This window comes from Saccopteryx leptura, chromosome X (assembly GCF_036850995.1).
Source record: "Saccopteryx leptura isolate mSacLep1 chromosome X, mSacLep1_pri_phased_curated, whole genome shotgun sequence".
Taxonomy (NCBI): domain Eukaryota; kingdom Metazoa; phylum Chordata; class Mammalia; order Chiroptera; family Emballonuridae; genus Saccopteryx; species Saccopteryx leptura.
In genome coordinates, this window is record NC_089516.1 from 9,916,344 (window position 1) to 9,939,337 (window position 22,994).

At 44.9% G+C, this 22,994-nt stretch overlaps 1 protein-coding gene across 3 annotated transcripts in view; it reads left to right on the forward strand.

The window, feature by feature from the left end:
• Positions 1-22,994, forward strand: part of TXLNG (taxilin gamma) — a 64,954-nt gene that overhangs the window by 4,658 nt on the left and 37,302 nt on the right. The window lies entirely within an intron of this gene.

Genomic DNA, 22,994 nt, shown 5'->3' on the forward strand with positions numbered 1-22,994 from the left:
CCTTAGTTGTTCATTGATTGCCTTCTCATACGTGCTTTGACCGTGGGCCTTCAGCAGACCGAGTAACCCCTTGCTCGAGCCAGTGACCTTGGGTCCAAGCTGGTGAATTTTTGCTCAAACCGGATGAGCCTGTGCTCAACTTGCGACCTCGGGGTCTTGAACCTGGGTCCTCTGCATCCCAGTCCGAGGCTCTATCCACTGCGCCACTGCCTGGTCAGGCTGATCTTTTTTTTAACTAGATTTTTTTTTGCTTGGGAATGTTAAAAATGATTTAACTACAACTGTGAAATTTACTTTTAGATCAGTAAACCATTTGGAATGATAAAGATAGTTGGAATCTTGGATCAAATGAACAAAATCTTGAGTGCCCTATAGTTTTTACAGCATATTTGCACACATGAACTCTTTCAGCATCAGCTGGGATGGCTGTGGAAAAGGCTCAGCAGTTACCATTGTCTTCATTTGCAGGTGACATGGCTCAGCAAGGCCAAGTGATGTGCCCAAGGGGTGACGCTGAGTGCGGGCCCAATAAATACTCTTCATCTGCACTATAGTAATAAGTAGTGTAGTAGTAGATAAATAATATGGATTCTGGAGTCAAGACTTTTGACTCTCTGCCACTTACTGGCAGTGTGACCTTGGGTGAGTTTCTCAATCGTTTTAAGGCTCGGTTGCCTTATCTCTGAAGAGGGGGTGATGGTAATAGCTACCACACAGAATTATTGTGAAGAGTAAGGGTTAATGTGACGCCTTCCTCACAGTGCTGTGCATGTAGAATTTTCCATGGTTTGAAAGGGAGAACATATAAAAATTCATTTCTCTTGCTGTTCGGGTGCTATTAATTTTGTAAATTCATCTTCCAGCCTTTGTATTCTTGCCTCTTCCCAGCCGTCTCTCTGACAGACACAATGAGGAGCCCTCAGTTCAGGGTGGGGCATGCATGCGGGTGGGGTACGAGTCAGTCATCTCAGGAGTGCTTTTCCTCCCATTGCAGTCTTGATGCATTTCTACTCTAGGCGCAGACAGGACCTAATAACACTTAAAGTGATCTGTAGACAACATTGTTGTCTAATTCTGTTAAAAGTTTTGGTTAATTTTGTTTTTGTGCGAACGAAATAGGCAGAGTAGTAATGAGAGCTGACCAGGTACAGTACACTCCTAGTAATGCGGTGATTTTAGACCACAATATGCAACATTTATTTATCATGTGAATGTAAGGTGTTTTATATGCTATTCCTTTTTTTTTTTTAAAGCTTAGTCTTTTTTTTTTTTTTACAATTTATTTATTTTTTACATTTTATTTATTCATTATTTTAGAGAGAGGAGACACAGAGAGAGAAAGAGAGAGGAAAGAGATAGAAAGAACAGAGGGAGGAGCAGGAAGCATCAACTCCCATATGTGCCTTGATCAGGCAAGCCTGGGGTTTCGAACCAGCGACCTCAGTGTTCCAGGTCGACGCTTTTACCCACTGCGCCACCAAGGTCAGGCCTTACATGCTATTCTGTGTGTCATTTGTATTGATTTTGACTGGAGAAGTTTCCTTCGGGAGTGCATATATCAAATCCAGATGCCATAACGGTGCGTGTGATTATTCACACAGGTTGTAATACATTTCTGTTCAATAGATAATGCTGTTCACATTTTACACTTGTTGTGTTTCAAAGGAAAGAATCAAGGCCTTGGTGTTTCCTGCTCTGTGCTAGGCACTTAAAAAGTACTTTCATTCTAACCTGACCAGGCGGTGGCGCAGTGGATAGAGCTTCCGATTGGGATGCAGAGGACCCAGATTTGAGACCCCGACGTCGCCAGCTTGAACGCGGGCTCATCTGGTTTGAGCAAAGCTCACCAGCTTGGACCCAAGGTCACTGGCTCAAGCAAGGGGTTACTCGGTCTGCTGTAGCCCCATGGTCAAGGCACATATGAAAAAGCAATCAATGAACAACTAACGTGTCGCAATGAAAAACTGATGATTGATGCTTCTCATCTCTCTCCATTCCTGTCTGTCTGTCCCTATCTGTCCCTCTCTCTGACTCTGTCTCTGGGAAAAAAAAAAGTGCTTTCATTCTAGTATTGCCTCACTTCTGCAGAGTAGGTGGTTTCCACAGGTATATAGATAAGGCATTTGAGGTTCAGTTGGGGAAAAAACAAAACAAAAACTTGATTTAAATAACATAGCTGTCCCGGGTTCGATTCCCGGCCAGGGCACACAGGAGAAGCGCCCATTTGCTTCTCCACCCCTCCGCCGCACTTTCCTCTCTGTCTCTCTCTCCCCCTCCCGCAGCCAAGGCTCCATTGGAGCAAAGATGGCCCGGGCGCTGGGGATGGCTCTGTGGCCTCTGCCCCAGGCTCTAGAGTGGCTCTGGTCGCAATATGGCGACGCCCAGGATGGGCAGAGCATCGCCCCCTGGTGGGCAGAGCGTCGCCCCATGGTGGGCGTGCCAGGTGGATCCTGGTCGGGCGCATGCGGGAGTCTGTCTGACTGTCTCTCCCCGTTTCCAGCTTCAGAAAAATGGAAAAAAAAAAAATAATAAAAAAAAAATAATAAATAAATAAATAACATAGCTGAGAGTTGGTGATGTTGGCCTAGAGGTGGTATGTATAATTGTGTAATTGATAGAGCAACTGATGCATTCTTTTGCATGGACAGTTTCTGCTTATCAAGTAGTTTTAAGCCAATATCTTAAACAAATCCACCCTGGCTAGGTAACTCAGTTGGTTAGAGTATTGTCCCGATAGGCCGATGTTGCAGATTCGATCCCCGGTCAGGGCATATACAGGAAAACAACCAGTGGATGCGTGAGTAAGTGGAATAGCAAATCAATGTCTGTTTGCCTGCCTGTCTGTCTCTCTCTCCCTTTCTCCCTTCCTCCCTCTCTCTCCCCTCTCCCTCTTTCCCTCTCCCTCCTTCCCTCTCTCACCTTCCCTCTCCCTCCCCCCTCTCACCCTCCCTCCTTCCCCCTAAAATACATTTTTTTGACAGAGATAGAGAGAGGGACAGATAGGGACAGAGAGACAGGAAGGGAGAGAGATGAGAAACATCAGTTCTCATTGCGGCACCTTAGTTGTTCATTGATTACTTTCTCACATGTGCCTTGACTATAGCAGAGCGAAGGACCCCTTGCTTAAGCCAGTGACCTTCGGCTCAAGTTAGTGAGCCTTGCTCAAACCAGATGAGCCCGCCTTCAAGTTCATGACCCTGAGGTTTCGAACCTGGGTCCTCCGCGTCCCAGTCCGACACTATCCACTGCACCACTGCCTGGTCAGGCAAAAAAAAAAAATTATTATTATTATTATTATTATTATTATTATTTTTTTTTTTTTTCATTTTTCTGAAGCTGGAAACAGGGAGAGACAGTCAGACAGACTCCCGCATGCGCCCGACCGGGATCCACCCGGCATGCCCACCAGGGGGCGGCGCTCTGCCCACCAGGGGGCGATGCTCTGCCCATCCTGGGCGTAGCCATATTGCGACCAGAGCCACTTTAGCGCCTGGGGCAGAGGCCGAGGAGCCATCCCCAGCGCCCGGGCCATCTTTGCTCCAATGGAGCCTTGGCTGCGGGAGGGGAAGAGAGAGACAGAGAGGAAAGCGCGGCGGAGGGGTGGAGAAGCAAATGGGCGCTTCTCCTGTGTGCCCTGGCCGGGAATCGAACCTGGTCCTCCACACGCTAGGCCGACGCTCTACCGCTGAGCCAACCGGCCAGGGCAAAAAATTATTTTTTATAAATTTTTTTTTTTCTTTGTATTTTTCTGAAGCTGGAAATGGGGAGGCAATCAGACAGACTCCCGCATGCGCCCGACCAGGATCCACCTGGCACGCCCACCAGGGGGCGATGCTCTGCCCATCCCAGGGGTCGCTCTGTTGTGACCAGAGCCACTCTAGCGCCTGGGGCAGAGGCCATGGAGCCATCCCCAGCACCCGGGCCATCTTTGCTCCAATGGAGCCTCGGCTGCGGAAGGGGAAGAGAGAGACAGAGAGGAAGGAGAGGGGGAGGGGTGGAGAAGCAGCTGGGCGCTTCTCCTGTGTGCCCTGGCCGAGAATCGAACCTGGGACTTCCGCACGCCAGGCCGACACTCTACCACTGAACCAACCAGCCAGGGCCTTAAATTTTTTATTTATTCATTTTAGAGAGGAGAGGGAGAGACAGAGAAAGAGAGAGAGAGAGAGAGGAGAGACAGAGAGAGAGAAGGGGGAGGAGCTGAAAGCATCAACTCCCATATGTGCCTTGACCAGGCAAGCCCAGGGTTTTGAACTGCTGACCTCAGCATTTCCAGGTCGACGCTTTATCCACTGTGCCACCACAGGTTAGGCCAAAAAAATTTTTTTTTAATATCCCAAATAAATCCCTTTGCCTCTTCTTTCACTTCCCACCCTCTCCAATTCTTTCTTGTTTGATTCTAACCTGATTATTAATAACTATTAGTTACTAATAGGTGACAGTATTTAAAATATGTAAAATAATATACAAATTTAATATAGTAGTCATCAACATGGAGAATTAGTGATGTTCAAATTTCTTCCACGTGCCTGACCAGGTGGTGGTTCAGTGGCTAGAACACTGGCTTGGGATGCAGAGGACCCAGATTCAGAACTCTGAGGTCGCTGACTTGAGCGTGGGCTCATCCAGCTTGAGTTGTGGTATCATGGACATGACCCTATGTTCTCTGGCTTGAGCCCAAAGTTGCTGGCTTGAGCAATTAGTCATTGGCATGGCTGGAGTGCCCTGGTCAAGGTACATATGAAAAAGCAGTCAATGAACAACTAAGATGCCACAGTTATGAGTTGATGCTTTTCATCTCTCTCCCTTCCTGTTTGTTTCTTAAAAAAAAAATTCCCAAGCATTTCTAGAGGAGGATAAAAATAGGTCAGGTGATTCTCTAAGGTTATGAACCCTGAGAGTATATTTCTGTGATTCATTTTCTTTTCTAGATGAAATTCTCTTGACACTATACTTAAATATTATAATTTGAAGGGAAAGATGTAAAATGATGAGTGTTGTATTCCTGTGCGATCAAAATAAATTTTTTTAAATTAAATGAGAGGAGGGGAGGCAGAGACAGACTCTTCCATGTGCCCCAACCGGGATTCACCCAGCAAGCCCCCTACGGGATGATGGTCTGCCCATCTGGAGTGATGCTCATTGCTCAGCGAGTAAGCTATTCTTAGTGCCTGAGTTGGAGGCCACAGAGCCATCCTTACCCCCCGGGGCCAACTCACTCCAGTTGAGCCATGGCTGCAGGATGGGATGAGAGAGAGATAGAGAGAGAGGTGAGAGGGGGAGGAGTGGATAAGCTGGTGGTTGCTTCTCCTGTGTGCCCTGACCGGGAATTGAATCTAGGATATCCATATGCCGGACCAACACTCTACCACTGAGCCAACTGACCAGGGCCAGAATAATTTTTTTTTTAATTTTTATTTATTTATTTATTTATTACAGAGACAGAGAGTAAGTCAGAGAGAGGGATAGACAGGAACTGAGAGAGATGAGAAGCATCAATCATTAGTTTTTCATTGCGCGTTGCAGCACCTTAGTTGTTCATTGATTGCTTTCTCATATGTGCCTTGACCGTGGGCCTTCAGCAGACCAAGTAACCCCTTGCTGGAGCCAGCGACCTTGGGTCCAAGCTGGTGGGCTTTTCTTCGAACCAGATGAGCCCGCACTCAAGCTGGCGAGCTTGGGGTCTCGAACCCCGGTCCTCAGCTCTGCATCCCAGTCCGACGCTCTATCCACTGCGCCACCGCCTGGTCAGGCCCAGAATAATTTTAATAGCATTTTTTGCTCAGGGGGTTGATTTGCATTCTACATTACATTTTCAGAATGACTCCCATTATCCCCCACTTCCCACTCTGTAGTCTGCCGTGAGTAATATTGTCAAACCACCACGTTTTGTTTTTTTTTGTACTCTCAGAAAGGCCAAAGTATATAATGGTTTTGCAAGGAAATTGTACCAGTAGCTTAGAAGCACATTTCTTGAAGAACTTTTTGGATTGATGAGGGCATTTTGCATAATTTGCATATGCAACCTTATTCAATATTATTGTAACAGTTCTGCTGCACACTAGCAATTTATTTTAATTGTATTTAATCTTATAACATTAGAAGGTTGGTACTGCATAGCCCTAGTTCACAGGTAAGGAAATAGAGGTTGACCTCCCTATAGCAACATAGGATGTAGTGGGTGGCATGTTCAAAGGTAGCTGTTATCCGTATTGCATGCGGCTTGTGTTCTCTTAATACATTTCTTCAGGATAGTAAATAAAAATGTGTTTCTTGAATGTGAGCGAAACTCATAGGTAGGTAGAATGAGTACTAGTTTTTGCTTAATGAAAACAAATTCTGAAGGATGATGTTGGGTTATTAGGAGTATAGGAGAGCTGTTGTAATCCAGGAACCAGGGAGTTTTGAACCTTGATGGGTTTAATACCTTTTGTTTCATTAATTTAGGCCCTACGTTGACCTTAGACATGTGGCTTAGGCATGCTGCGCTGTAACTCCGTGCACAGTCAGCTCCAAGTGTAATTTGGATAGATGGAAAGGTAGAGACTTTAGAGACCTTTTTTTTAACTTCTTCAGGTCATGACACAGTGTTAACAAAGAGCTGGAGTGGACTGGGTAAGTAGGACAAGGAAACAGAAAGCTTGATGTTCCAGAGGCGCATCATTGGTCCATTTTATGAACTGGGACAGAGATGTCCCATTTAGGTAACACATAAAATAGAGGACCATTTTACATGATAGGAGTCTGTGGCTTGAAGATGCTGATTGTGTGACCTAGCCCCTGCCCTCTGCACCGTAGGTCAGGCCCGAGCATAGTTCAGTAGATGTGGGCATACACATCTTAGGATTTCCTGACCCTTTTGCTTCCTAAATAGGTGTTTAGGCTAGTACAGATATCTTTCAGATAGTAGATCATCATCAAGTTTTCAAGCTAGAGTCTGGCAGCCTGTATTTATTTATTGATTTAAAGATCTTTATTGACTTAAAGATATTTATTGATTTTACGGAGCAGAGAGATAGAAAGGGGGGGGAGCAGGAAGCATCAACTCTGTAGCAGTTGCTTGTACAGTATGTGTCTTGACTGGGCAGGCCCAGGGTTTTGAACCAGCAACCTCGGCATTCCAGGTTGGTGCTTTTTCCACAGCAGCGCCACCGCAGGTCAGGAGGCAGCCTTTTTTTTTTTTTTAATTAAAATTTTTTTTAAATTATTATTATTATTTTTAGAATTATTTTTATTTATTCATTTTTTTTTTAGAGTGGAAAGAGAGAGAGAGAGAGAGAAGGGGGGAGGAGCAGGAAGCTTCAGCTCCCATATGTGCATTGACCGGGCAAGCCCAGGGTTTTGAACCGGCAACCTCAGCATTCCAGGTCGACGCTTTATCCACTGCGCCACCACAGGTCAGGCCTTATTATTATTATTATTATTATTATTATTATTATTATTTTTGTATTTTTCTGAAGTTGGAAACAGGGAGGCAGTCAGACTCCTGCATGCGCCCAACCGGGATCCACCCGGCATGTCCACCAGGGGGCAATGCTCTGCCCATCTGGGGCGTCGCTCTGTTGCAACCAGAGCCATTCTAGTGCCTGAGGCAGAAGCAACAGAGCCATCCTCAGCACCCGGGCCAACTTTGCTCCAATGGAGCCTTGGCTGCGGGAGGGGAAGAGAGAGACAGAGAGGAAGGAGAGGGGGAGGGGCGGAGAAGCAGATGGGTGCTTCTCCTGTTTGCCCTGACCGGGAATTGAACCCTGGACTCCTGCATGCCAGGCCGATGTTCTACCACTGAGCCAACCGGCCAGGGCCTAAAAAATTTTTTTTAAACTTACTGATTTTACAGAGGAAAGTGGGGAAAGAGAGAAACATCGATTTGTTGTTCCACTTACATACCCATTCACTAATCGATTCTTTTTTTTTTTTTTACAGAGACAGAGAGAGAGAGAGAGGGATAGATAGGGACAGACAGACAGGAACGGAGAGAGATGAGAAGCATCAATCATCAGTTTTTTTCGTTGCGACACCTTAGTTGTTCATTGATTGCTTTCTAATATGTGCCTTGACTCGGGCCTTCAGCAGATCAAGTAACCCCTTGCTTGAGCCAGTGACCTTGGTTCCAAGCTGGTGAGCTTTTTGCTCAAACCAGATGAGCCTGCACTCAAGCTGGCGACCTCAGGGTCTCGAACCTGGGTCCTCCGCATTCCAGTCTGATGCTCTATACACTGCGCCACCACCTGGTCAGGCTGAGTGATTTTTTTTTTTTTTTTTTAAAGACTTTATTTATTCATTATAGAGAGGGGGGAGAGAGAGAGAGAGAAGGGTGGAGGAGCAGGTAGCATCAACTCTCATATGTGCCTTGACCAGGCAATCCCAGGGTTTTGAACTGGCAACCTCAGCATTTCCAGGTTGATGCTTTATCCACTGAGCCACCACAGGCCAGGCTGATTCTTATATGTGCCCTTACCAGGGAGTGAACCTACATCCTTGTTGTATAGCAGTGATTTTCAACTATTTTACCCCTGGGGACCAGTGAAAATAGAATTATTTCAGGGGCCACTAAGGCAGAAATCACCCTAAGCATAATCAAATTCAACTAAGCTCATTGGGTCTGTACTCTTCATAAAACGTCAGGGTGGTAAACTCTTTTGCAGACCAGCCTGAAAATCACTGGCGTACAGGGTACAACACTAACCAACTGAGCTATCCAGCTAGGGCTAGCATCTTTTATGTATGTATGTATGTATATATGTGACAAACAGAGAGAGGGACAGACAGGAAGGGAAAGAAATGAGAAGCATCAAGTCTTCATTGCGGCTCCTTAGTCTCCTTAGTTGTTCCTTTTATTGCTTTTTCATATGTACCTTGACCCGGGGCTGCCACAGAGCAAGTGACCCCTTGCTCAGGCCAGTGACCTTTGGGCTCAAGCCAGCGACCATGGGTTCATGTCTGTGATCCCATGCTCAAGCCAGTGAACCCGCTCTCAAGCTGGTGAGCCTTGCTGAAACCAGATGAGCCCGCGCTCAAGCCGGTGACCTTGTGGTTTTGAATCTGGGTCTTCCGCATCCCAGTCCGACGCTCTATCCACTGCGCCACCGCCTGGTCAGGTGCACCTTTTATTTTTATAAAAGAAATAGCTGTAGAAGTTAAATGTGAAATCTAATAGCATCATTTTTATTTTCTTTTTTTTACTATTTATTTGTTTATTTGAGAGACAGATAGAAAAACAGACTGGAAGCAAGGGAGAGAGATGAGAAGCATCAATTTGTCTTTGTGGCACTTTAGTTGGTCTTGATTGCTTCTCATACGTATCTTATCTGGGGAGCTGCATCCGAGCTGGTGACCCCTTGATTAAGCCAGAGACCCTGAAGCTCAAGCTGGTGAGCATGAGCTCAAGCCAGAGGAGCTCATGCTCAAGCTGGCAACCTTGGGACCCTAGGACAGTAGTGGGCAATCTTTTGAGCTTGGTGTGTCAAAATTCACCAAAAAACCAAGCATAACTCGAGTGGTCTGTCACTTCAAGGAAAAAACCATAATTTCACGATATTTATAGTTTGTTTATTGTTTTTATTTTTTACAGAGACAGAGAGAGAGTCAGATAGGAACAGACAGACAGGAACGGAGAGAAATGAGAAGCATCCATCATCAGTTTTTTGGTTTTTTTTCCAGAGACAGAGGGATAGACAGGGACAGACAGACAGGAACGGAGAGATGAGAAGCATCAATCATTAGTTTTTCGTTGCGCATTGCGACACCTTAGTTGTTCATTGATTGCTTTCTCATATGTGCCTTGACCGTGGGCCTTCAGCAGACAGAGTAACCCCTTGCTCAAGCCAGCGACCTTGGGTCCAAGTTGGTGAGCTTTGCTCAAACCAGATGATCCTGCACTCAAGTTGGCGACCTCAGGGTTTTTGAACCTGGGTCCTTCCACATCCCAGTCCGATGCTCTATACACTGCGCCACCGCCTAGTCAGGCTTAAATCTTTTTTTGTTTTTGTATTTTTCCAAAGCTGGAAACAGGGAGGCAGTCAGACAGATTCCCGCATGTGCCCTACCAGGATCCACCTGGCATGCCCACCAGGGGGCGATGCTCTGTCCATCTTGGGGCATCGCTCTGCCGCAATCAGAGCCATTCTAGTGCCTGAGGCAGAGGCCACAGAGCCATCCCCAGCGCCCGGGCCAACTTTGCTCCAATGGAGCCTTGGCTGCGGGAGGGGAACAGAGAGACAGAGAGGAAGGAGAGGGGGAGGGGTGGAGAAGCAGATGGGCGCTTCTCCTGTGTGCCCTGGCCGGGAATCAAACCCCGGATTCCTGCACACCAGACCGATGCTGTACCACTGAGCAAACCGACCAGGGCCTAAAAAAGTGTTATTTCCAGCTTTCTAGGTCCACACTCCAGAGTTAATCATGGTGAGCAAATTTTGGATATCCTTATAGAAAAGTTTTATCTATGTACTGGCTTACATATGAATATACATGTATTTATTCTGACATGTTGATCCTGCACAACTTGTCTTTTTCCCTGCTTAATACCGTGGTGTTCTGTTCATATTGATACAGATCTGCCTTATTCTTTTAAATAGTTGCATAGTTTTGCCTTATATGGATGACCTTTTTTTTTAAAATTATTTATATTTATTTATTTATTTTAGAGGAGTGAGAGAGAGAGAGAGAGAAGGGAGGAGCAGGAAGCTTCAACTCCCATATGTGCCTTGACCAGGCAATCCCAGGGTTTTGAACTGGCAACCTCAGAGTTCCAGGTCGATGTTTTATCCACTGCGCCACCACAGGTCAGGCGGATGACCATTTTTTTTTTTTTTTTTCTGAAGCTGAAAACGGGGAGAGACAGTCAGACAGACTCCCGCATGCGCCTGACCGGGATCCACCCGGCACACCCACCAGGGGGCGATGCTCTGCCCCTCCGGGGCGTAGCTCTGCCGCAACCAGAGCCACACTAGCGCCTGGGGCAGAGGCCAAGGAGTCATCCCCAGCGCCCTGGCCATCTTTGCTCCAATGGAGCCTTGGCTGCGGGAGGGGAAGAGAGAGACAGAGAGGAAGGAGGGGGGTGTGGAGAAGCAAATGGGCGCTTCTCCTATGTGCCCTGGCCAGGAATTGAACCCGGGTCCCCCGCGCGCCAGGCCGACGCTCTACCGCTGAGCCAACCGGCCAGGGCCCGGATGACCATTTTTATTTAACAAGTTCCTTATTGACAGAAATTTTATTTATTTATTTATTTATTTATTTATTTATTTTTTGCAGAGACAGAGAGAGAGGGATAGACAGGGACAGACAGAAAGGGAGAGAGATGAGAAGCATCAGTCATTAATTTATCGTTGTTCATTGCAACACCTTATTTCTTGATTGATTGCTTTCTTATATGTGCCTTGACTGCGGGCCTTCAGCAGACTGAGTAACCCCTTGTTTGAGCCAGCGACCTTGGGTCCAAGCTGGTGAGCTTTGCTCAAACCAGATGAGCCCGTGCTCAAGCTGGCGACCTCGATATTTCAAACCTGGGTCCTCCGCATCCCAGTCCGACACTCTATCCACTGCGCCACCGCCTGGTCAGGCTTATTGATAGAAATTTAGGTGGTTTGGTGTGATAATAAGCACAGTGGTTTGGTGACTAGCCTTTGCCCTTGAGTTGAGAATATTTGTGCAGTAAACTAGCAGTGGAAGTAGCTGGGTGAACTCTGTGCATTCAGATAATGGGATACATTGCTAAACAACCAACACCACCAATTTATCTGCCCAGGACTGTACTGAGGGACTTGTTGGCTCACACCAATGTTTGTTTTGTTTTTTAAAATCATTGTTTAAATTCTCGTAGGTAAAAGATGATGTCTTGTTTCTTTAATTATGAATGATGTCGAATATGTCTTTCTGTTTGGGCATTTTTAGTTGGCTAATTTCGGTTTGTTTGTTCACAAACCCTTAAAAATTGGATCTCTGCCTGACCAGGTGATAGTGCAGTGGATAGAGGGTCAGCATGGGACGCTGAGGACCTAGGTTCGAAACCCCAAGGTCACGCAGGCTTCAGCGTGGGATCATAGTCATGACCCCATGGTCAATGTCTTGAGCCCAAGGTCGCTAGCTTGAGCAAAGGGTCACTCAGTCTGCTGTAGCCCCTAGTCAAGGCACATAGGAGAAAGCAATCAATGAACAACTAAGGTGCTGCTGCCTGACCTGTGGTGGCGCAGTGGATAAAGCATCAACCTGGAAATGCTGAGGTCGCCGGTTCGAAACCCTGGGCTTGCCTGGTCAAGGCACATATGGGAGTTGATGCTTCCAGCTGCTCCCCCCTTCTCTCTCTCTCTGTCTCTCCTCTCTCTCTCTCTCTCTCTCTCTCTCTCTCTCTCTCTGTCTCTCCCTTTCCTCTCTAAAAAAATGAATAAATTAATTAAAAAAAAAGAAAGTACTGACTTAACAAAGGTGCTGCAACTGTGAGTTGATGCTGCTTATCTCTCTACCTTCCTGTTTGTCTGTCCCTGTCTCTCTCTTTTGCTAAAAAAGAAAAAAGAAAGAAAATTGGATCTCTGACTCATTTATTTATTTTATTTATTTTATTTTTACAGAGACAGAGAGTCAGAGAGAGGGATAGATACGGACAGACAGACAGACAGGAACGGAGAGAGATGAGAAGCATCAATCATTAGTTTTTCAGGACCTGGCCGGTTAGCCAGTGGTAGAGCGTCGCCTGGTGTGCAGGAGTCCCGGGTTCAATTCCCGGCCAGGGCACACAGGAGAAGTGCCCATGTGCTTCTCCACCCCTCCCCCTCTCCTTCCTCTCTGTCTCTCTGTTCCCCTCCCGCAGCCAAGGCTCCATTGGAGCAGAGTTGGCCCGGGCGCTGAGGATGGCTCTATGGCCTCTGCCTCAGGCGCTAGAATGGCTCTGGTTACAAAAGACCAATGCCCCAGATGGACAGAGCATCGCCCTCTAGTGGGCATGCCGGTGGATCCTGGTCGGGTGCATGCGGAAGTTTGTCTGACTGCCTCCCCGTTTCCAGCTTCGGAAAAATGCAAAAAAAAAAAAGAGAAAGAAAAAAAAATCATTAGTTTTTTGTTGCGACTCCTTAGTTGTTCATTGATTGCTTTCTCATATGTGCCTTGACTGTGGGCCTTCAGCAGACCGAGTAAACCCTTGCTCGAGCCAGTGTCCTTGGGTCCAACCTGGTGATCTTTGTTCAAACCAGATGAGCCCGCGCTCAAGCTGGCAACCTGGGGGTTTCAAACCTGGGTCCTCCACATCCCAGTCCAATGCTCTATCCACTGTGCAACCGCCTGGTCAGGCTCTGACTCATTTAAAGCCCCTATAAATGTAATCTTTTGGCTAGTCCCCAGTTTTCAGTTGTTATTTAGTAAATTGTTCTTCCTTTAACAAAATAGCTGCGGAGTTTTTTTTTATTTCCTTAGGGAGGCCTTTTCATACCAAGGTTATGAGAAAGTTTTTACTTAGGACTTCTAGTTGGTGGTTTTCATTTCTCATGATTCAGTCTTGGTACATGTGTAGGGGTTAGACAGGATATCGCTGTTCCCCCCACCCTCATGGCATGGGAACTATCAAATCATTTAATTTCTTTACTAATTCAAAACGACATTTTTATTTTTAAATTATTTTTATTTATTTTTATTTATTTTAGCGGAGACAGAGAGAGAGAGAGAGAGAGAGAGAGAGAGAGAGAGAGAAGGGGGGAGGAGCAGGAAGCATCGACTCCCATATGTGCCTTGACCAGGCAAGCCCAGGGTTTTGAACCGGCAACCTCAGCGTTTCCAGGTTGACGCTTTATCCACTGCGCCACTACAGGTCAGGCTCAAAACGACATCATTTTTAATATCGTAAATTCCCATGTATGGATATGTGTGGTCTGCTTTTGAAGATAGTGCTATATAATTAGGAAGTCTCAGACAAGTATTTCATGCCTGAAATAAAAAGATCTCACTTTTGGGAATTTATATTTTGAGATATTAAGAATTTATTGTCTTAAAGAATACAGACATGTTGCAGAGACATGTACACCAGATATAATTGCATACTAGTGCACAGTAATGTATCATTTTATCCGTTAAATAAAACCCTTTAATTTTATCCCTTTGTTCTAACACAGTTAAACAGACTACTATTTAAGGAGGCGTTGAGTTATGTAATACATATTTTAAAGATTTTGGTCTAAAATGGTTGAAACAGAATTTTGAGATGTATGATTGATAAAGTGTTAGCTGTGTGGAAAACTTTGCTATCCAGAATAATTCTTTGAAAGATTAAAACAGTTTTAGTATATAAACTTTTAAAGGAATCATAAGGCTAAAATTACTTTTCTAATTTAAAAAGCACACAAACTCACCAACTCTACCTATTTAAAAAATAGAAAAGCCTATGAAAATTAATTTTAAAAATAGGTTTGTATGTAAAATTTGTATGTGGAAATGTAAAAGCCCCTTAAAATACTGGACACATTTAGGGGGAGCTTCATATTTAAAAAACTAAATAAGGCCAACAGCTAGTATTCTAAGAGGTATTGGGGTATCTTTGTAAAAAAGTGTGTGTGTGTGTGTGTGTGTGTGACTGAGAGGGACGGATAGGGACAGACGGACAGGAAGGGAGACATGGGAAGCATCAATTTTTCACTGTGGCTCCTTAGTTGTTCACTGATTGCTTTGTCATATGTGCCTTGACCGGGGGGCTATAGCAGACTGAGTGACCCCTTACTCAAGCCAGCAACCTTGGGCTCAAGCTGGTGAGCCTTGTTCAAACTAGATGAACCCATGCTCAAGCTGGCGACCTCGGGGTTTTGAACCTGGGTCCTCCAATCCCAGTTCGATGCTCTTATCTACTGCACCACCGCCCGGTCAGGCAGTATCGCATATCTTTGGTACCTTTCAATATTTCTTCTTGCATTTTGCTCACATTGGGCCATCCTGGGCTGAACAAGCATGTACTCTTATCCTCACATTCCTGTTTGGTAGTAACAAGTCTTAGGGTAAATTATAGATATTAGAAATGTAGGTCCGAAGAGATTTGTAGGGGTAATTTAGTTTATCTTAAGACAGAAATAGTTTTTTTTAGTTTTTTGTTTTTTTTTTTTCCTGAAGCTGGAAACGGGAGAGACAGACAGACTCCCGCTTGCGTCCGACCAGGTGGAGACCGGGATCCACCCGGCACGCCCACCAGGGGCAACGCTCTGCCCACTAGGGGGCGATGCTCTGCCCCTCCGGGGTGTCGCTCTGCCGCGACCAGAGCCACTCTAGCGCCTGGGGCAGAGGCCAAGGAGCCATCCCCAGCGCCCGGGCCATCTTTGCTCCAATGGAGCCTTGGCTGCGGGAGAGGAAGAGAGAGAGGAAGGAGGGGGGGGGGTGGAGAAGCAAATGGGCGTTTCTCCTATGTGCCCTGGCTGGGAATCGAACCCAGGTCCCCCGCACGCCAGGCCGACGCTCTACCGCTGAGCCAACCGGCCAGGGCTGTTTTTTTTTTTTTTTAAACAAACTTATAAAGGTAACTCATGGTCTCTAACTTGAAAGTAAAAACGGAGACACACTGCGAAGCTAGTGGCCTTTCACTTTGGCCCCACTCTCCATTAATATATTTCTTTTTTTTCCCCTTTTTTCTTTAAGCGATAGAGATAGAGACAGAGAGAGGGATAGATAGGGACAGACAGACAGGAAGGGAGAGAGATGAGAAGCATCAGTTCTTCGTTGTGGCACCTTAGTTGTTCATTGATTGCTTTCTCATATGTGCCTTGATGGAGGGGGCGGGGGGGCTACAGCAGAGAGAGTGACCCCTTGCGTTCAAGCCAGCCACTATGGGGTCATGTCTATGATCCTGCGCTCGAGCCAGTAACCCCACGCTCAAACTAGTGAGTCCACTCTCAAGCTGGTTGCCTCGGGGTTTTGAACCTGCGTCCTCTACGTTCTAGTCTGACACTTGATCCACTGTGCCACCGCCTTGTCAGGCTGTTAATATACTTATACAAATTTTCCCCCAACAAACACCCAAATCATGGCATACAGCGCGTGTATTTTTCCCTTATCAATGTATCTTTATAGTTCAGTAATTATACAATTACTTTATTCTTTTTGAATGGATGCTGTAGTACTCCATTGTATGGATATACCACAATTTATCCAGTTTATTATTAATTGACATTTAGGGTATTTCTGGTTTTTTGTTACTAAGCTGAATAAATATTGTTATGTGTATCACTTCATAAACTGGTTTATCCATAGGTAAATGGATAAGAGATGAATTTGCTAGTCAAAGCATACTTGGCATGATTTTTTTCAACTATTATGAAAATTTTCAAACATACAATAAAGTTGAAAGAATTGGATGCTGACAACCATATTGCCACCACCTAGATTCTACTACAGACAATTTAGTTTACTATATACTTCCCTTCTCACATCTCTGTCCATCTCTCTGTCCCTTCACCCAGGAAACCATTGTCAGTATGTAAATGCTGAGTAGTAACAGATGCATGCAGCTCTCTAACCAGACCGGCAGCAAGATACAGAGCACTCTCCTCCCAGAATGCTCCCTGGGGGCCACTCCCAGACAGTGCCCGCCTTGAATTGGACTCCTAGTGGTTAAACCAATTGATCCCATAGTCAGAAATGCTTGACAATACCCCACACCCCAACTTAACCAATGTCCTCAAAGTTTTTGATGTGAAAAATGATACCTGATAGTTTAAAGTTGCACTTCTCTGATTGTGAGTAGAGTTACATGTATGTTTACAAGCCATTTGTATTTTCTTTCTGTGACTTCATGTTGTTTGCCCATTTTTTTTTATTTTTTACATTTTATTCATTTTTTTAGAGAGAGGAGACACAGAGAGAGAAAGAGACAGAGAGAGGAAAGAGATAGAAAGAACAGAGGGAGGAGCAGGAAGCATCAACTCCCATATGTGCTTTGACCAGGCAAGCCTGGGGTTTCGAACTGGTGACCTCAGTGTTCCAGGTCGACGCTTTTACCCACTGCGCCACCACAGGTCAGGCAGTTTGCCCATTTTTGTTGGGTGGGTGGTCTTAGCATTTTTTATTTCATTTGAGAATCCATTTATGTTAAGGATTAATTTTTATCTGACTGTGCTTAGAATTTTAATGAAATTTACATATGTTCTTTGATACTTCCAGTGTTCTTAGTTAAAATTGAGTGATTGGCCTGACCAGGAGGTGGCGCAGTGGATAGAGCATCGGACTGGGATGTGGAGGACCCAGGTTTGAGACCCCGAGGTCGCCAGCTTAAGCGAGGGCTCATCTGGTTTGAGCAAAGCTCACCAGCTTGGACCCAAGGTCGCTGGCTCGAGCAAGGGGTCACTCAGTCTGCTGTAGCCCTCTGTCAAGGCACATATGAGAAAGCAGTCAATGAACAACTAAGGTGTCGCAATGAAAAACTGATGATTGATGCTTCTCATTTCTCTCCGTTCCTGTCTGTCTGTCCCTATCTATCCCTCTCTCTGACTCTCTATGTAAAAAAAAAAAAAAAAAAAAGACTGAAGAACAGTAATAATGGAAAATACTTGGAAATTATGTATCTGATCAGGGACTAGTATATGTAAAGAACTCTTTACTAAATAATAAAATAACAACCCAACTTAATAATGGGCAATAGATACCCTGGCCAGATAGCTCAGCTGTTTAGAGCATTGTCCCAAAGCATGGAAGTTGCTGGTTCGATCCCCGGTCAGGGCACATCCAGGAACAGATCAGTATTCCTGTCTCTCCCTTCCTTTCTTTCTCTAAAATGAATCAATACATTTTTTTTTTTAAATAGGCAAAGGATCTGAATAGATAGACATCTTTCCAAAAGAGGTGTACAGATGGCTAGTAAGCACATGAAAAGGTTTTCAACATGAGTAATCATTAAATGAGATACCTTCATACTTGAGTGGCTACAATCAAAAGGACAGTGTTGATGTAGATAAATTGGAACCCTCATATACTTCTGGGGGGGAGTATAAAATGGTGCACTCACTGGAAAAACTGGCAGTTCCTCCGAAGGTTAAAACATAGATTGAAGCCTGACCTGTGGTGGCGCAGTGGATAAAGCGTCGACCTGGAATGCTGAGGTCGCCGGTTCAAAACCCTGGGCTTGCCTGGTCAAGGCACATATGGGAGTTGATGCTTCCAGCTCCTCCCCCCTTCTCTCTCTCTGTCTCTCTCTCCTATCTCTCCCTCTCTGTCTCTCTCTCCTCTCTAAAAATGAATAAATAAAATAAAAAATTAAAAAAAAAAAACCCCAAAACCAAAAACATAGATTGACCATGTGACCCAGCAGTTCCACTCCTAGTCATATACCTTGGAGAAATGTAAATATGTCTACACAGAACTTGAACATTAATGTTCATAGCAGAATTCTTCATGATAGCTAAAAGTAGAAAATAATCCAAATGCCCATCAGCTGATGAGTGGATAAATAAATAGGGTATGTCTGTACAGTGGAATATTATTTGACAATAAAAATAAATGAAGTGCTGATATATACGGGATGCAACTACAGGGTTTCATGGGTGAATGTTGAAATCATTATACTGTGTGAAAGAGGCCAGACACGAAAGGCCACATATTGTATAATTTCATTTATATGGAAAGTCTAGAATAACCAAATCTGTAGAGACAAAGTACATTAGTTACTTATGGCTGGGGATATTGGGAGGATTAGGGGTTTTATAGCTAGAGTGTACTAAGTGTCTTTTTGAGGTAATGAAAGTGTTCTAAAATTGTGATGGTTGCACAACTGAACACACTAAAAACCAGTGAATTATAACTTTCAGTTGTGAATTGTATGGTATACGAATTACAGCTCAGTGAAGGTGTTAAAAATGACTAATAGAATTGAAAAACTATAACAAGTTTCAGTCCTCAGGTAGCTTTATTATTAAAAAAAAATTTTTTTTAATTGAGAAGTGGGGAGGCAGAGAGACTCCTATATGTGCCCCAACCAGGATCCACCCGGCAGGCGCCTTACGAGGCAATGCTCTGCCCTTCTGGGGCCACTGCTCCATTGCTGAGCAACTAAGCTATTTTAGTGCCTGAGGCAAGGCCATGGAACCATCCTCAGCACCTGAGGCCAACTTGCTCAAAGCATTGGAGCCATGGCTGTGGGAGGAAAAGAGAGAAGGAGCAGGGGTTGGGGGTAGAGAAGCAGATGAGTGCTTCTCCTGTGGGCCCTGGCCAGGAATCACACCCAGGGCTTCCACATGCAGGGCTGATGCTCTACTGCTGAGCCAACCAGCCAGGGCCACTTTTTAAAATTGATCTTAGGGCTAGGCTTCAGGTTTTCCTTTGAAAATTATTTATGTTCCCAATCTTCAGAATTGCTTGCTTATTATATTTGGATATAGCTTGAAACCATGTTTTCTGATATTCATGAGGCTTATTATCATGATGCTTCTGAGAAATTCTATTATGTGTTAGAGATAGATAAACTTCATTTTAATTACATTTTAATAAATTTTCATCAGTATCTAAAGTCAACATTTTTTTTTAAGAGAGAGAGAGGGATAGACAGGGACAGACAGACAAGAATGGAGAGATGAGAAGCATCAATCATTAGTTTTATGTTGCGCATTGCAACACCTTAGTTGTTCATTGATTGTCTTCTCATACATGCCTTGACCGTGGGCCTTCAGCAGACCGAGTAGCCCCTTGCTCAAGCCAGCGACCTTGGGCTCAAACTGGTGAGCTTTTGCTCAAACCAGATGAGCCCTCACTCAAGCTGGCGACCTCAGGGCCTTGAACCTGGGTCCTCCGCATCCCAGTCCGACACTATCCACTGCGCCGCTGCCCGGTCAGGCAACTTTGTGGTTTTATAGCCATATTCTTTTTACTAATGGATTTCAGGGAAGAGGTTTGAAAATTATTCTTTAAAAATTGGGGAAGATGGTACTAATAGTACTCAGGGTTTTCTTTCTTTCTTTCTTTTTTTTTACAGAGACAGAGTCAGAGAGGGACAGACAGGCAGGAACGGAGAGAGATGAGAAGCATCAATCATCAGTTTTTTGTTGCAACACATTAGTTGTTCATTGATTGCTTTCTCATATGTGCCTTGACTGTGGGCCTTCAGCAGACTGAGTAACCCCTTGCTCGAGCCAGTGACTTTGGGTCCAAGCTGGTGACCTCGGGGTCACGAACCTGGGGCCTTTGCATCCCAGTCTGACGCTCTATCCACTGTGCCACCACCTGATCAAGCAGTACTCAGGGTTTTCCTTCCTGTATTGCTTTTCTGTTAACATTATGTGCCTAACTAGTATGTGGCAGTTTAATATCTGATATAAAGTAGAGGTAGAACTAGTAGTTATATGTATAATGTAGTGTTAAAATGATAATTGACATTTCGTTTGGTATGAAGACTTTTGTCGTATGTTACCGGGGCATTGTCATGGCTTTAAGAAGTTTCTGCAGTAATGAAATTTAACAGAGGACATTTCTTTTTTTTTTTTTTTTTTTACAGAGACAGAGTCAGAGTGAGGGATAGACAGGGACAGACAGACAGGAACGGAGAGATGAGAAGCATCAATCATTAGTTTTTCATTGTGCGTTGCGACACCTTAGTTGTTCATTGATTGCTTTCTCATATGTGCCTTGACCGCGGGCCTTCAGCAGACCGAGCAACCCCTTGCTTGAGCCAGCGACCTTGGGTTCAAGCTGGTGAATTTTTGCTCAAACCAGATGAGCCCACGCTCAAGTTGGCGACTTCAGGGTCTCGAACCTGGGTCTTCCGCATCCCAATCCGACGCTCTATCCACTGTGCCACCACCTGGTCAGGCAACAGAGGACATTTCTTAAACTTTATCATTAAAATTTTTTTTTAGAGAGAGAGAGAGGAAGAGGGACAGACAGGAAGGGAGAGAGATGAGAAGCATCAACTCATGTTTGCGGCACCTTAGTTGTTCAATGATTGCTTTTTCATATGTGCCTTGACCAGGGGGCTCCAGCTGAGCCAGTGACCCCTTGTTCAAGCCAGTGACTTGAGGCTTAAAGCTGGCAACCATGGGGTCATGTCTATGATCCCACACTCAAGCTGGTGAGCCCGCGCTCAAGCCTGTGACCTTGGGGTTTTGACTCAGGGTCCTCAGTGTCCCAGTCTGATGCTCGATCCACTGCGCCACCACCTGGTCAGACACTAATGAGTTTTCAAAGTGGGTGTACCAACTTGCTTTTTCTTTTTTTTCTTTTTTTTTAAATTTTTATTTTATTTATTCATTTTTTTAGAGAGGAGAGAGAGAGAAGGGGGAGGAGCTGGAAGCATCAACTCCCATATGTGCCTTGACCAGGCAAGCCCAGGGTTTTGAACCGGCGACCTCAGCATTTCCAGGTCGATGCTTTATCCACTGCGCCACCACAGGTCAGGCTAAACTTGCTTTTTCAAAAGCACAGTACTTATAAAAGATAAAGATTTAGTTCCCTAACCTGTCCCCTGCTTTGATACTTTAAATTATTTTTAGTTCTTTGGTCAGATATTATTATTATTTGAAATAATCTCTGTTCTTCTGTTAACTTTGGAGAGTAGCTTTTGTCCACTTATGATAAGAGATATTAGATACCCACCCGATTGTATTATTCAAAAAAAAAAAAAAGAAGCAGCTCTTTTACACAGAAATGAAATGTACAGAATTTAAATTTGTGCTACATTTTATGACCAAGCAGTGTTCACAAGGGAGGACCCATAAATAAATGGGGTTAACAATATGATAGAAGAAAGAATAAAGTAAAATTACTGATTTGAGAATAAAACCCTAGAATGAAACCATGTCTCTGCCTGACCTGTGGTGCACAGTGCATAAAGCATTGATCTGGAACACTGAGGTCGTTAGTTCTAAACCTCTTGGCTTGCCTGGTCAAGGCATATATGGAGGTTGATGCTTCCTGCTTCTCCCCTTTCTCTGCCCCCCCCCATGAATAAATAAAGAAAATTAAAAGCCATCTCTCACATGCTTAGTATCTATATTAGTTAGAGTAGGAATAGCTGCTTAAAATATCATTCTCGAAATTTTGTGGCTTAACGTGCTAGGAATGGAATTTTTTGCACCTCTAATAGTGGTTTTGGTGTGGATAGTGTCTGGAGTTTTTGTCTGGCTTTTTCCACACAGTGTAATGATTTCCAGGTTCATCTTTGAAGTCTTGTAGTTTTATAATAGCAGTATAGATGTTCTTTGTAAGAAGGGGAACTTTCCGTATGTACATGGGATTTAGGGGCCCAGGCCTCTCTTATCCTGTGGCTCCGCCGTCTTGTAGGGTCTTGGAGACCTGCATTCAGCCAGAATGGGGAGGAGATGGTAGAGAAAGAATATATCCTGAGAATAAAAGTCTTATTGCAGAAGGGGCACTCATCCCTTGGGTTTGCATTCCATTGGTGGGCACTTCCCATAGGAGTCCCACCCCGATGTAAGGGGTTAGTTAGGACAGGGGTCGGGAACCTTTCTGGCTGAGAGAGCCATGAACCCCAAAGGTTTTGGGTTTTTTTTTTTTTTGTATTTTTCTGAAGTTGGAAACGGGGAGGCAGTCAGACAGACTCCCACATGCGCCTTACCGGGATCCACCCAGCATGCCCACCAGGGGGCGTTGCTCTGCCGCAACCAGAGCCATTCTAGTGCCTGAGGCAGAGGCCATAGAGCCATCCTCAGTGCCCGGGCCAACTTTGCTCCAATGGAGCCTTGGCTGCGGGAGGGGAAGAGAGAGACAGAGAGGAAGGAGCGGAGGAGGGGTGGAGAAGCAGATGGGTGCTTCTCCTGTGTGCCCTGGCGGGCAGTCGAACCCAGGACTCCTGCACGCCAGGCCGACGCTCTACCACTGAGCCAACCGGCCAGGGCCTGACCCCACGTTTTAAAATGTAATTCCGTGAGAGCCATACGACCTGTGTACATTACGCATTATTCAATAAAAATTTGGTGGTGTCTCAGAGGACAGCTATGATTGGCTCCAGCCACCTGCAACCATGAACATGAGCGGTAGAAAATGAATGCATTGTAATACATGAGAATGTTTTATATATATTTTTTTGAGAAAGTTTT